Raw genomic sequence first — 11253 nt, 5'->3', positions numbered from 1 at the left:
TTGTGTTAGCTTTCTGAAATAAATGCTAAACCTTGACTGGCATTGAAATGTTAACTTTCAAAAGTTAAGACAAGACAGAAGCCTGACATGGGACGCAGAAAAATTATGATTTATCTGAAAGAGCTCTTCTTGTAATATTGGGAGGCTGGCAGCCTCTCCTGTTAATCTTCTATACCTCAAGGAGCCTGTGGTCTTTGGGCTTCTCCTTGTTTATGATCTTTAGTTGTCTTCCATTAGAATGAGTCTTTGTTCTTGTTCCACATGCTACTTCTCAGAGTTTAAAAGCTCTTCAAATGCCACAAGTTCCCTACACCATCTCCCAGCTTCCCCATGGAACGTCTAAGTGACAAGAAGCTTGGAAATACAGATGGCATAATTATATATTTTGTAGTTGATTAATCAGTACAAAACATTAATCACATTTTGTATAACAATACATAATCAAATTCTTTATAGTTGAAATTAAGTTTCTTTTTGATAGGGAATGCATTCCTCTAGGGTACTGATGGCATTTTCAGCATCTGTTAGGATCCCATTCCACATCTGCATTTGACTTTCATCTGCTGTAGGGCTTACTAAAATGTAGCTTAAAGGTTGCTTTGTGACTCTGCATGTACTTCTTAATAAAGGAATTTGTTGAGAGGGAAATATTTGCACAAGTTAGATGCTCCATATCTATATTTTCCAGGCCATAACTTGTTTATTTAATGAAAACAATTAGATTTCACTTTCCTAAAGAGTTAATCCATGAAATGAAATAAAAATTAGACATTAGACATCCATTTTTTCTTCAGAACTATTGAAATAAATACTTCATCCTGCAATTACATTTATATAATTATGAATCAAAATTCTAATGTATAATCCATACATGTTTTATAGTAAAATCACCCAATATCTTGAATACTTTAAAACATGTATGCACAGATATGTATTACTTTGAGCACATATAATTATATTTACAACTACTGAACTAAGAACTAAAATGTGTATGAAATCATACATGATCGTGTTACTATAGTCTGTTACTATGGTTCACAAGCATTGGTAATTCTTAGTTTTCAAATCACAGAACAGTTAGGTATGTTCTGATTTACATGTAGTTCTGTTATAATTTTTCTAGACAGAATTCAAAAAGCAGTTATTTATACATTCTGATCAAATTTGTAGTGATACTTTAACACTATATACATGCAGAAATGTAAATTAGGAGAGTTTTCAAAGTATTGCACCATAGTTACCTAGGTGGTCACTTGAAATCAAACAGAAATCCACACAATGCCATGCCTCAGAACAAAAAACTCATGTTCACATATGAATACATTTTACACAATACAGAAATGAGTTCACATGCACATGTATCCCATGTGACATAAATCCATGAATGCAAATATCCCGAATATTACGGCTTAAATTGTGATTGCATCATTCCGCTGAGGACAAGGAGAAGACAGGTAAGTATAATGAGACTATTAAACAGACAAGGGCAGTATCCATGATATCTTAAGAGAAGTGTCATGAGGTCCATGAATTGTTTACACAGATAATGAGAAGACCTGGACCTGTTTATCTCTCAATGGCACCTGTGTTTGGGGGAGGGGGTGACTTTTTAATAGAATGTTTGTATACTTGGAAGTTAGTGATATTTGCATCTAATTTTATGTAAACACTTAACATATGTGTGTCTTCATTGTTATATGTTGTCGCTTAGGTGGTTTGTCCTCAATAATCCTATTCATCCTGAAGATCTCTGTGTTTTGCAACTGATTTCCTTCTAAAAGGCTGCTGGGAAATGCTGGCACACCTACTTACCTGTTGCAGGCTGTTTCCCAGCAGCCTGCAGGCAGCTTGATCAAGCTTCCACCATATTTCACATTCAGGAAGTTCCAGTCTGCATGGGAAAGGGAAGCAGTGCAGCTTGATAAAGCTGCCCTTTGAACAAAGACTGTGTGAGCCTGAGTTAGGCACTAGGATGTGACCAGCCCCGTGAAAGGCTCTCAAAAGTAGTATACAAATAAAATGATTGATGCCCCGTCAATAGGGACTCCAGGAAGAGGATCAAACAGAGCTGTTTCTTTTGAAGTATGGATGGAGGTATGGGAAAAGGTGTTATATTTTACTTTTCTATCTATTGTAAACCCCAAAGCCTTATTCCAACAAGAATGGCACCTGGTATCTGAACAGAGCAGGACACTATTTCTTAGCAGTAGACACATTCCAAGGACAAACACAAAAGCTGGATTTGTGAAAATCCATTCATGAGGCATTTATTGTAAATTTTTCCATCACTGGGATGGTGTGGGCTGGAAGGCTTATAGATTTTCTAGCTTGTCTCTTTTTGCCTTCCTTTTTCAAAGACTTTTCAACTTTGCTTTTAAATAGTCAGATTATCCATCCTGAGGACATTTGTATTGAAAAATATTATGATAATTTAGCAAATTGCTAGATATAAATGAGTATATGCAATAAATTGCATTTCTTTAGTGTGTATAATTGGAAAATGTAAAAAATAAATTAATATTCTATGACGCTCCAAATGTTGAACATTAATCTTTTGAAATATAGAATCTACAAGCATCCTATGGATGACTTTATAAATCATAAATGGAAAATATATTTGATGAAATGAATTCATAGTTCCTATATATAGGAGAAGGGAATGTTAAAATAGATAAGTTCCACAAAACACTCACAGGTTCAGTAACAAAATCCCAAAACATTATTTTTCTTTTTAGTGTTATAATTATATTTTAAATTATGTGACCAAAGGAAAGTTCAATACCAAATAATAAAATCTAAGCAAAAAATATCAAAACACTATCAGATATCCAGTCCTTATAAAATACAAGGAGGAAACTTTAAATAGCTAGAAATGGAATCAACTTTCCAGAGGCATACATTAGTGACCAGGTAAGCTCCTGAATGGTAGAGGGGGAATATAGTGCAAAAGGTTTGCAAGGGCAAGCATTTTTATGCAATAAAAACTTATTTCAATCTCTACCTCATATGCTCCTTGTTTAAATTTGCTTAAAAATCTCACGTTTCTAGATTATAAAGAAAAAGAATATGTAAAAACTTAAAAAGACTTTGGGAACCATGGAACCAAGATTAATCTCCTAAAAACAGCTAGACAAATGTCAGCCAAATAGAACTACCAGTCTGTAGAATACTGTTTTATTAACATACACATGACCAGGAGCCAATCTTACATTCCATAGAAACATGCAAACCAAAACCATAAGGGACCATTGCATGAGAATATATGAAATGGGAAAAAGATCCTTATTCAAGAATGCTATTAAGCAAGCAAAAGGATGCTATCTAAATTGGAATAAACATAGTGCCTTTTTCTGAAATAAAGCCCATAATATATAAACACAACTGTATGTTTATGTTACAATGGTAAGTATGACAATTAGCACAGAGTCTTTGACAAATACTTGTGCATAATTTTTTATTACAGGGTGATTGTTTTTATACATGAGAACAAGTCTTGTCAGGTTTACCTATGAATTTAACAAAAACTTCCTCACATGTGTACCTGTTCACAGAAGGACACATTCAAGAATTTTCATACCAGTAGCATTTATGTCAACAACAGCAACATATAATCATTGAGACACTGCATTTGTCTTTAAAGGGAAATGATGACAACATTGTCCTATGTGCATCAAATTAAATGTTCTAAAACAATGAAAGGAAATGAACTGGAGCTGTAGGGCCTTTTCATCAAGATAGAGAACCTCCACCCATGTCTCTGCTTATTACTGTGCTGATCCACATGCTCATTCCTGGATCACGAATGCCACGTGCTTATTCTTTGTGTACATGGATCACTGTATCTTGTGTATAGGAACATCAGTGTGAAAGCATCCGTTGTCTATAGCTACAATATGACAAAGTCAAAGTGGTTTCTTGTTGCCCAGTTTTATCCTCAATTTCTGGTGAGGATCTCTATAGGTAATCCTGGACTTAGCCACTCCTTTCTTTCTGTAGCAGCTCCTGGGACCTCAGAGGACACTCTTTCATAATTGTGAATCAGCACTCTTGCTGAAGAGACGAACTAAGTCCAACATTACTTCTGTTTCCATAGGCAAACCTTGTCTTCAATAAATCCTGTCTTTCAATAAATGTGTTACGGGTGTCAGATTAGCTGCTTGACCCTCCTCAAACATATTTCGATTTTATCAAACTCTTAGAGTCCTCTCTTAGAGAAGAAATCCAAACTACTTGCTGTCTTATAGATTCAAAAGAGATGAATGAGGAGAATATTTGTCAGTGCTTCTAGTGGATATTTCTTATCATCACTAGTTGTTCACACAGTCAGGCTTTCATTCTCTCAGTGGTGTACACCGAAGAGATGAACTCAAAAGTAGGACATGTGGACAAAAACCCATGAGTGAAGTTTGACTGAAGCGTCTCATGACCTAAGGATGAAGGATATTGCATTGACTTAAGTGCAAATTATAAAAGAATAACAACAAATAGGGCATGCTTACTGAATGGGCAGTAAGCATACTGCTTGCTGTGTAAGTCTGCTACAGGCAGTAGAAATGACCACATCTATCAAAAGTCTTTCATGAACGAATAAACTCTGAACTAGAAAACTACTCACCGATTATTTACCAAAATGAATCTGAGTTGGCTAAAAATAGAGTTTGAACGTGAAACCCTTTCAACCAGGTCCTCATCAACATTTTGAAGAGTCCTATAACATAAATGGGTCTGTTGAAATGGATCAAGTTTTGATACAAAGGTAAGACTTTGTCCTTTGCTATTGAACAATCAAGTGTGTGTGTGTGTGTGTGTGTGTGTGTGTGTGTGTGTGTGTGTGTTCCAGACAAGGATGTTAACATAAATGGATAAGCTACATCAGAATTTCCAATAAGAAAATTATTCTAGGCATTGGGAAAATAGGAGTCATGCTGGAGAAAGACCATCTGAGTACAAGGCAGCATTCACACAGTCCAGTTTAATGGTGCCATCTATTTAGAAAACCACAAAGCTAAAATGCCTATCAAAAATTTTGTATAAATGTATTTTTTATCCTTGACATATATGAATGTCTCTCATTTCTTTAGAAATGAAACTGCCATTACATCCATTTTTCCTTTTTTCACATTATTTCAAGAATAGAGAATGACAGTGATGTGAGTTTATATGTGGTCTGATGGTGGTAGGAAAGAAAAGGTGGTCTTAGTTTCTGTCTTCTATATTGAGAAAATAAATAGATATACCATCATGTTTTTATATGATAGGTAACTGTTAAATAATTCTTCACTTTAAGACTATACAAAAGTAAATAGGCATTGTAGTGGCCTAATTTAGAGAAAGAAGAGGAAGAGGAGAAGGAGGAGGAAGACAGAAAGAAGAAATGAAGAAAAAATGAAATTAGTCTTTTTTGTGTGTATGAGGATGTGTCTCCAAAACCATTCACAGATAACAGGAATGAATGACTTCTCTAAGCCCCTATGTAAACCAATGACTGCCAGCACAGAGCCCATATTAGTTCCCTTTGTATAGCAAATAATCTGAATTTATCTCTAACTAAAACTACACTAGTGCTATTAACAAAGTTTTACATTATGTGTTTTAGGAAATAATAGCAAGAAAATTGTGTGTACCTGTTTGGTAGAAACCCAATTCATTTGTGTTTTTTTCTTCTGAAATCTTCTCCACCAATAATCGACTGCTTCCTGAGATGCTGAATCTATACATAGGAATGGGGCAAAAGGAAGAGTAAACATGTTAACACAAATTTAACCACTAAGTTTTACAGTTTTGTATACCTGCCTTGTGCTTTTAATAATAATGTCTTTTTCAAATCTCAGAAATAAAACAATATGAAGAGTGCTTTAAAAATGAGCAACATAGCCCCTAAACTCTATTGTTGATTTCTTTAAGTGTGTTACATCCTTCAAGTATGAGCCTACAAATCAATTCTGCCATAATTCTTTCTCAAGCAACATCAACCAAGAGTGGAGAATCTTTTTCTATAGCCCCAATAGGTTATTGTTCCTATGGTCATCAAGAAACTCTTTATCCTATTCAGGGAACACAGAGGCACTTTCTGAAATCATGGGAAATGAACTCGAGAAAGTGTAAATTGAGAGGAAAAGAATCCTGTCTGCCTGATGCCATGCTTTCCCCAAGAAGAACATAGAATCATGGCAGCCTGAAATAGTCCATACCTAGCAAGTTCCTTCTCTGACTCTACACCCAACCCTTTCTTCCCTGCTGTCTCCCCAGTATGGTGCTCCTGCCTCTGTCAGAGGGAAGGAAAGTTATCCAGGGAAATAGACAGTAGAATGAACAAGCAAACTTCTGCCAAAAATCATTGCTTACAGGTCAATATTATCACCAATCTGACAACCTGTCTAAAAGACACACAGATTTTCTGTCTGCCTGTTTTCTCTTGCTGAGGATTCTTAAGTCCTGAAGAATCTATGGTAAGAGATACTTAAATGAATAAATATTGAGGTGGCCTTGGTGCTACTCAAGATGGTGAAGTAAGATTTCTGTACCTTAAAATTATCTCAAAGAACTAACTCACTAACTAACTAACTAAGCACATAAATAAATAAATAAATAAATAAATAAATAAATAAATAAATAAATAAGCTTCCATTTTACTATTCTTTGTTACAATGGTTTCAGCCATGAAACATCCCATGTAACATTGGGATAGGGAAAAAACTAAGAAAGCAGTTCTCTCTTATTCCACTATTTTAAGGGAAAAATGTTCCATTTCTTTATTGTAAAGAAATCATATTGTAGTTAGTTTGTATAAAAGTCACAAAAGCCTTGCATTTTATTTATAAGCTATAAGCCTAGATTGGGCAAATTCTATCTTTTCTCACCTAGATTCCAGCTATAAGGCACTTATTATTTGCTGTTTGAATCTGGCCTGACCTGCTTTTACTTCATCAGTCTTTAATGTGCATTTCTCTCAGTCCCAAGATCCTGGTTCATCCCTTTTAATAGAGAACCCCTCTGTCTTCTTTCTACCTTGCCCTATAGTCTCTCTTGAGAACCCTTGCTCAGGTCTGGCCTTTCTTTCTCTACTGCTCCCCCTGCTCTAGCCTTTCTTTAACCAGTAGCTTCAAGTTGCAGAGCAAGGTTTACACAACAAAAGCTGGCGCATGTTCATGAGAATTCACCTGTCAGGAGGCAACCAGATCTTGGGTTTCAGAATTTAGCATTGTATAAAGATAGCAGCAGACCAACCCCCAACATTTTTTTCTTTACATTGAAAATGAATAAATGACAGATTTGTGTTCTTTTTAATTTGTATTTGGAACATGTGCCATATTTTTCCAAAATAATATGTGTAATCAATATATACTGATGGTTCAACTTCTTCCAGACGTGGAGATGCTCATACTAGACACAGCAGTCGAGTGCCCTTCTAAAGAGAAAAATTGCTACACTTATCCTTAGTATTTCAGAGGCCTCCAGGCAGAGTACAGACAGTAAATAAAGGTGCAGAATCTCTCACGGATACAGTTTGGATTCTTCACAAATTTACCAGGTCAAGAATTTCAGATAAAGTGTTACCTGCTAGACCTAAAGATCACGAAAAAATGGTGGGGACCCCCAGAACCCTCATAAACTACATACTGTTACAAAAATAAGAAGTACAGAAAGGGTGTCCACACCGGGGGGAAAAAATGCAATCAAGATGCTCAGACTACAGAAGACACACATCCTGCAAATTCACACGAACATCCCATTAGTCAAGGCAAAACTGAAAGTAGGTAAGCACTGATATGTGTCTAGCCCCTGAAGCTGCCACAGGGACTTCTCACAGAAGAGAATATAGCCAGCCTTTGCTTCAAGAGCACTAGGGATTTGGTCCATGTGGCATTTGGAAGCCTGTGGAACAGGAAGCAAAGTTCTGATGCCACTCAGCTTCAGGATACAAATGTGGTTACTGAGAAACCATTTTCATTGAAGTGTATATTAACCAGATAGATATCCATCCACCCGTCTATCCACCCACCCATCCACCCACCCATCCATCCATCCATCCACCCCTCCATCTGTCCATCCATCCGTCCATCCATCCATCCGTCCATCCGTCCATCTGTCCATCCACTCGTCCATCCACCCATCCACCCATCCACCCATCCATCCATCCATCCATCTGTCCATCCGTCCATCCGTCCATCCACTCGTCCGTCCACCCATCCACCCATCCACCCATCCACCCATCCATCCATTCGTCCATCCATCCATCCATCCATCCATCCATCCATCCACCCACCCACCCACCCACTCATCCATCCATCCATTCAGCTAGCTAGCTATCTGATCTATTCATGTCATGTACACATGATACATAATTCTTTCAAATACATAATTGACAGTTTTGTTTAAACGTTTCATAGGCATTTTGAATTCAATCTACTCCAACTGAATTATCAGTTATCCTGTATACCACCACCCTGATATTCCCATCACTCCACACAGTAACCCATCCTTCAACGACTTGAGATCCTAAATCAAGAGCTGTCCCAAATCCCCACACTTCCCTCCTCCTCTTTTTCTCCCTTGAGCTCCTTGATGTGCATTCTCCCCACTTTTCCTAACACTGATTCGTATTGTCCAGTCCCAATGAAATCCCCACCATTTATTTCTTTACATACTTGATTATTTATTTGTACATGTGCTGTGTGTAAGCTGTGCACTTCAGTGGACAACCTTATAAGGCCAGGTCCGCACATGCAGGTGCTGAAGCAATACTTTTCTTCTATTGCTATTTGATTTCTTCCTCTGAGACAGTCTTTCTGGACTAGAAGCTTAGCAGTTTCATCCACAGATCTGTCTGCCTTCTCTCTCTAAGCTAGTGTTATATGAACAAGCAGCCCGGATTTTTACATAAAGGCTTAGTCATTAAACTTAGGTTCTTGAAATTCTAGCACTCTTACCCACAGAGACATTTCTCAAGCCCAGTGCCAGTTCTGATGTTCACAACTGTCTACTTCATTTCTTGCTTTTCTCAGTTCTCCTAAATTGTACCTTCTCACAAAGTATTCTCGGAACTTACATGAAAATGGAACTTATTATCGTATATGTCTTGCATGCAGAAGACCCAGACTTTCATAATTCAGGTATGGTGGTCCAAAGTAGGGAGTTGAAGGCACAGCTTCAAAAGTTCAACATGATACAATGAGTCACATTGAGAGAATTAGGGCTACCCAAGACTGAGTGCGTGTTCTGTACAGAGTTCCCATGATGGTACTAAATAATTCTTTTAAATCTGGAATGATTTCTTGTTGAAGTCTTAGTTTATGCAACTTTTCTTCTTTCAGAATTCTGAGCAGACATGTTTTTCCTACCAACAACTGTTCAATGTAGAGCATAGCAGCTTCTTATTCCAACTGCCAGGCATTACTCTGCTGCGGTACTCAGGACTGTATTTATATTGCTGCTTATGTGCATTTATATGTGTCTACATTGCTAGGTCACGACGTCTATGAGAGCAGAGCTCTGGCCTTTTGTGCACCAAAATTCTCCAGCCAAAAAAGCAAAACACCAAAATATAATAAGTGCTCAGTGAATATTTGTTGATTGATGAAATAATTAAAAGGCACACAAATAAGTGGTTTAGAAAACGTCTGAAAAATTAAAATGCATTTTAAATTGTGGTTTGAAGTCTGATCTCAGTTTGCTTATGTGAATGTTTAAAAGACAGGGGGTATGATGCAAATATTAAACGCTTTTGGTCCTAGTGTTTCAGGCAGGAGATATTCAGTCCGTCTGGATGATAATGAGGGAATAACCATGGAGCTATGCTAGGCTCTCTAGAGTAGAATCTGGTTAATTTCGGGGATAATGTTGAAGAAGATATATAGATGTATAGAGTACAGTATCACAGCTAAGCTTATTTCTGAAGCACAAACAAGAGTTACATCCAAAAAAATAAGAGTAAGGAGTGGTCCAACTACACCGAGGAAGGGAGGCAGAGGATCCAAACAGCCACTGTGTCTGTGTTAGAGCAGGGAAATCAAAGTCCGTAATTGCTGTGCAGAATGGACAGTGGATGGGTCTGTTGGACGGAAATAACAGAACTCTTCCTTTGCTGTAGCTGTGACAATTTGTCAGCAATGTTTTAGAAAGAGAAGACACCTTTTACACCATTCTTTTTTTTAATCATGATCCTTGTATTGGATTCATCCTCAGTCCCAGAGCAGCTGTCTCACTGAGAACAACTTCGCTGAAGGAACACACACCTACACACACCTACACACACCTATACACACACACACACACACACACACACACACACTCACACACAATCTTTCTACCAATGAGAGCATCAACTCTCGAAGGTTGTAAAGGAGACAAGGTATTAAGAATAGAGAACACCTCCATGCTCAAAGTAGGAGGAAGACTTGGAAGAAAGGGAAATTTGGTAGGAGATAAAGGAATATAAGGGGTGGGAGATTTAATCAAAGAACATTATACAAAATGTTAAAATTATTAAGGAATAAATAAAATTTATAAAATGACATTGTCAAAGTGATCCTTCTATCTATGAATAGAAAAGGGATGGAACAGATCTTGGGTCCTCTTGGGTCCTTGTGCTGCAGCTGCTGCTTCTCATTTTCTTGTTTGGGTCTTGGCCATTTGGTAGTAAATTTAGTTTGACAGATGTTGACAACTGGGAAATTAGGAAATGAAGTAATCCAGCAGAGAATCAATCAAACCAGCATTCAAGGTGCTGATGATTTTAATCATCATTCCAAAAATTTTATAATAATTCCAATTTAGATTAATGATAAGATCCAGTTGCACTGAATACCAAAGAAAGTTAAGTAAACTGTTTTAAGAACTCGAGGAAAAAATTCTCAAAACTAATAAATCTTCATTAAACAGCCTAGAATATATTAATAAAGTATGTAAAATAATTTCTTAATTAGGACTTTAGCTTTTTACTTGGGTTATTTGAAATAATTATTATTACATTCAGAGCTTTTGAATTATTTTAAAAATATTAAAGAGTAAACATTTTCTTTAGATTTTATTCTCTAGCTCTTCAAATAGAAAATTATCTTAAGAACTATTTTTCTGAGCATTATAAGCCACATTATGTTTTAATAGTGAAATAATATACAGTAAAATTCATATGTATTACAATTATATTTAAATATTCTTTAATTAGAAGGTATTAAAAACTTGGAATTTTAACATATAAGAATGATTATAAAACATACTATTCAAGCTTAAAACTTTAAACTAATTGAATAA

General features: G+C 36.4%; 1 pseudogene; it reads left to right on the top strand.

Annotated features, from left to right (window-relative positions):
• Positions 1–2084: 2084 nt before the first annotated feature.
• LOC103694175 (39S ribosomal protein L30, mitochondrial pseudogene) lies at positions 2085–7901 on the top strand (annotated as a pseudogene).
• Positions 7902–11253: the final 3352 nt, after the last annotated feature.

This window comes from Rattus norvegicus, chromosome 18 (assembly GCF_036323735.1).
Source record: "Rattus norvegicus strain BN/NHsdMcwi chromosome 18, GRCr8, whole genome shotgun sequence".
Classification (NCBI taxonomy): Eukaryota; Metazoa; Chordata; class Mammalia; order Rodentia; family Muridae; genus Rattus; species Rattus norvegicus.
Note: the sequence above shows the minus strand (reverse complement) of the source record. Positions and strands in the feature narration are given on the sequence as shown.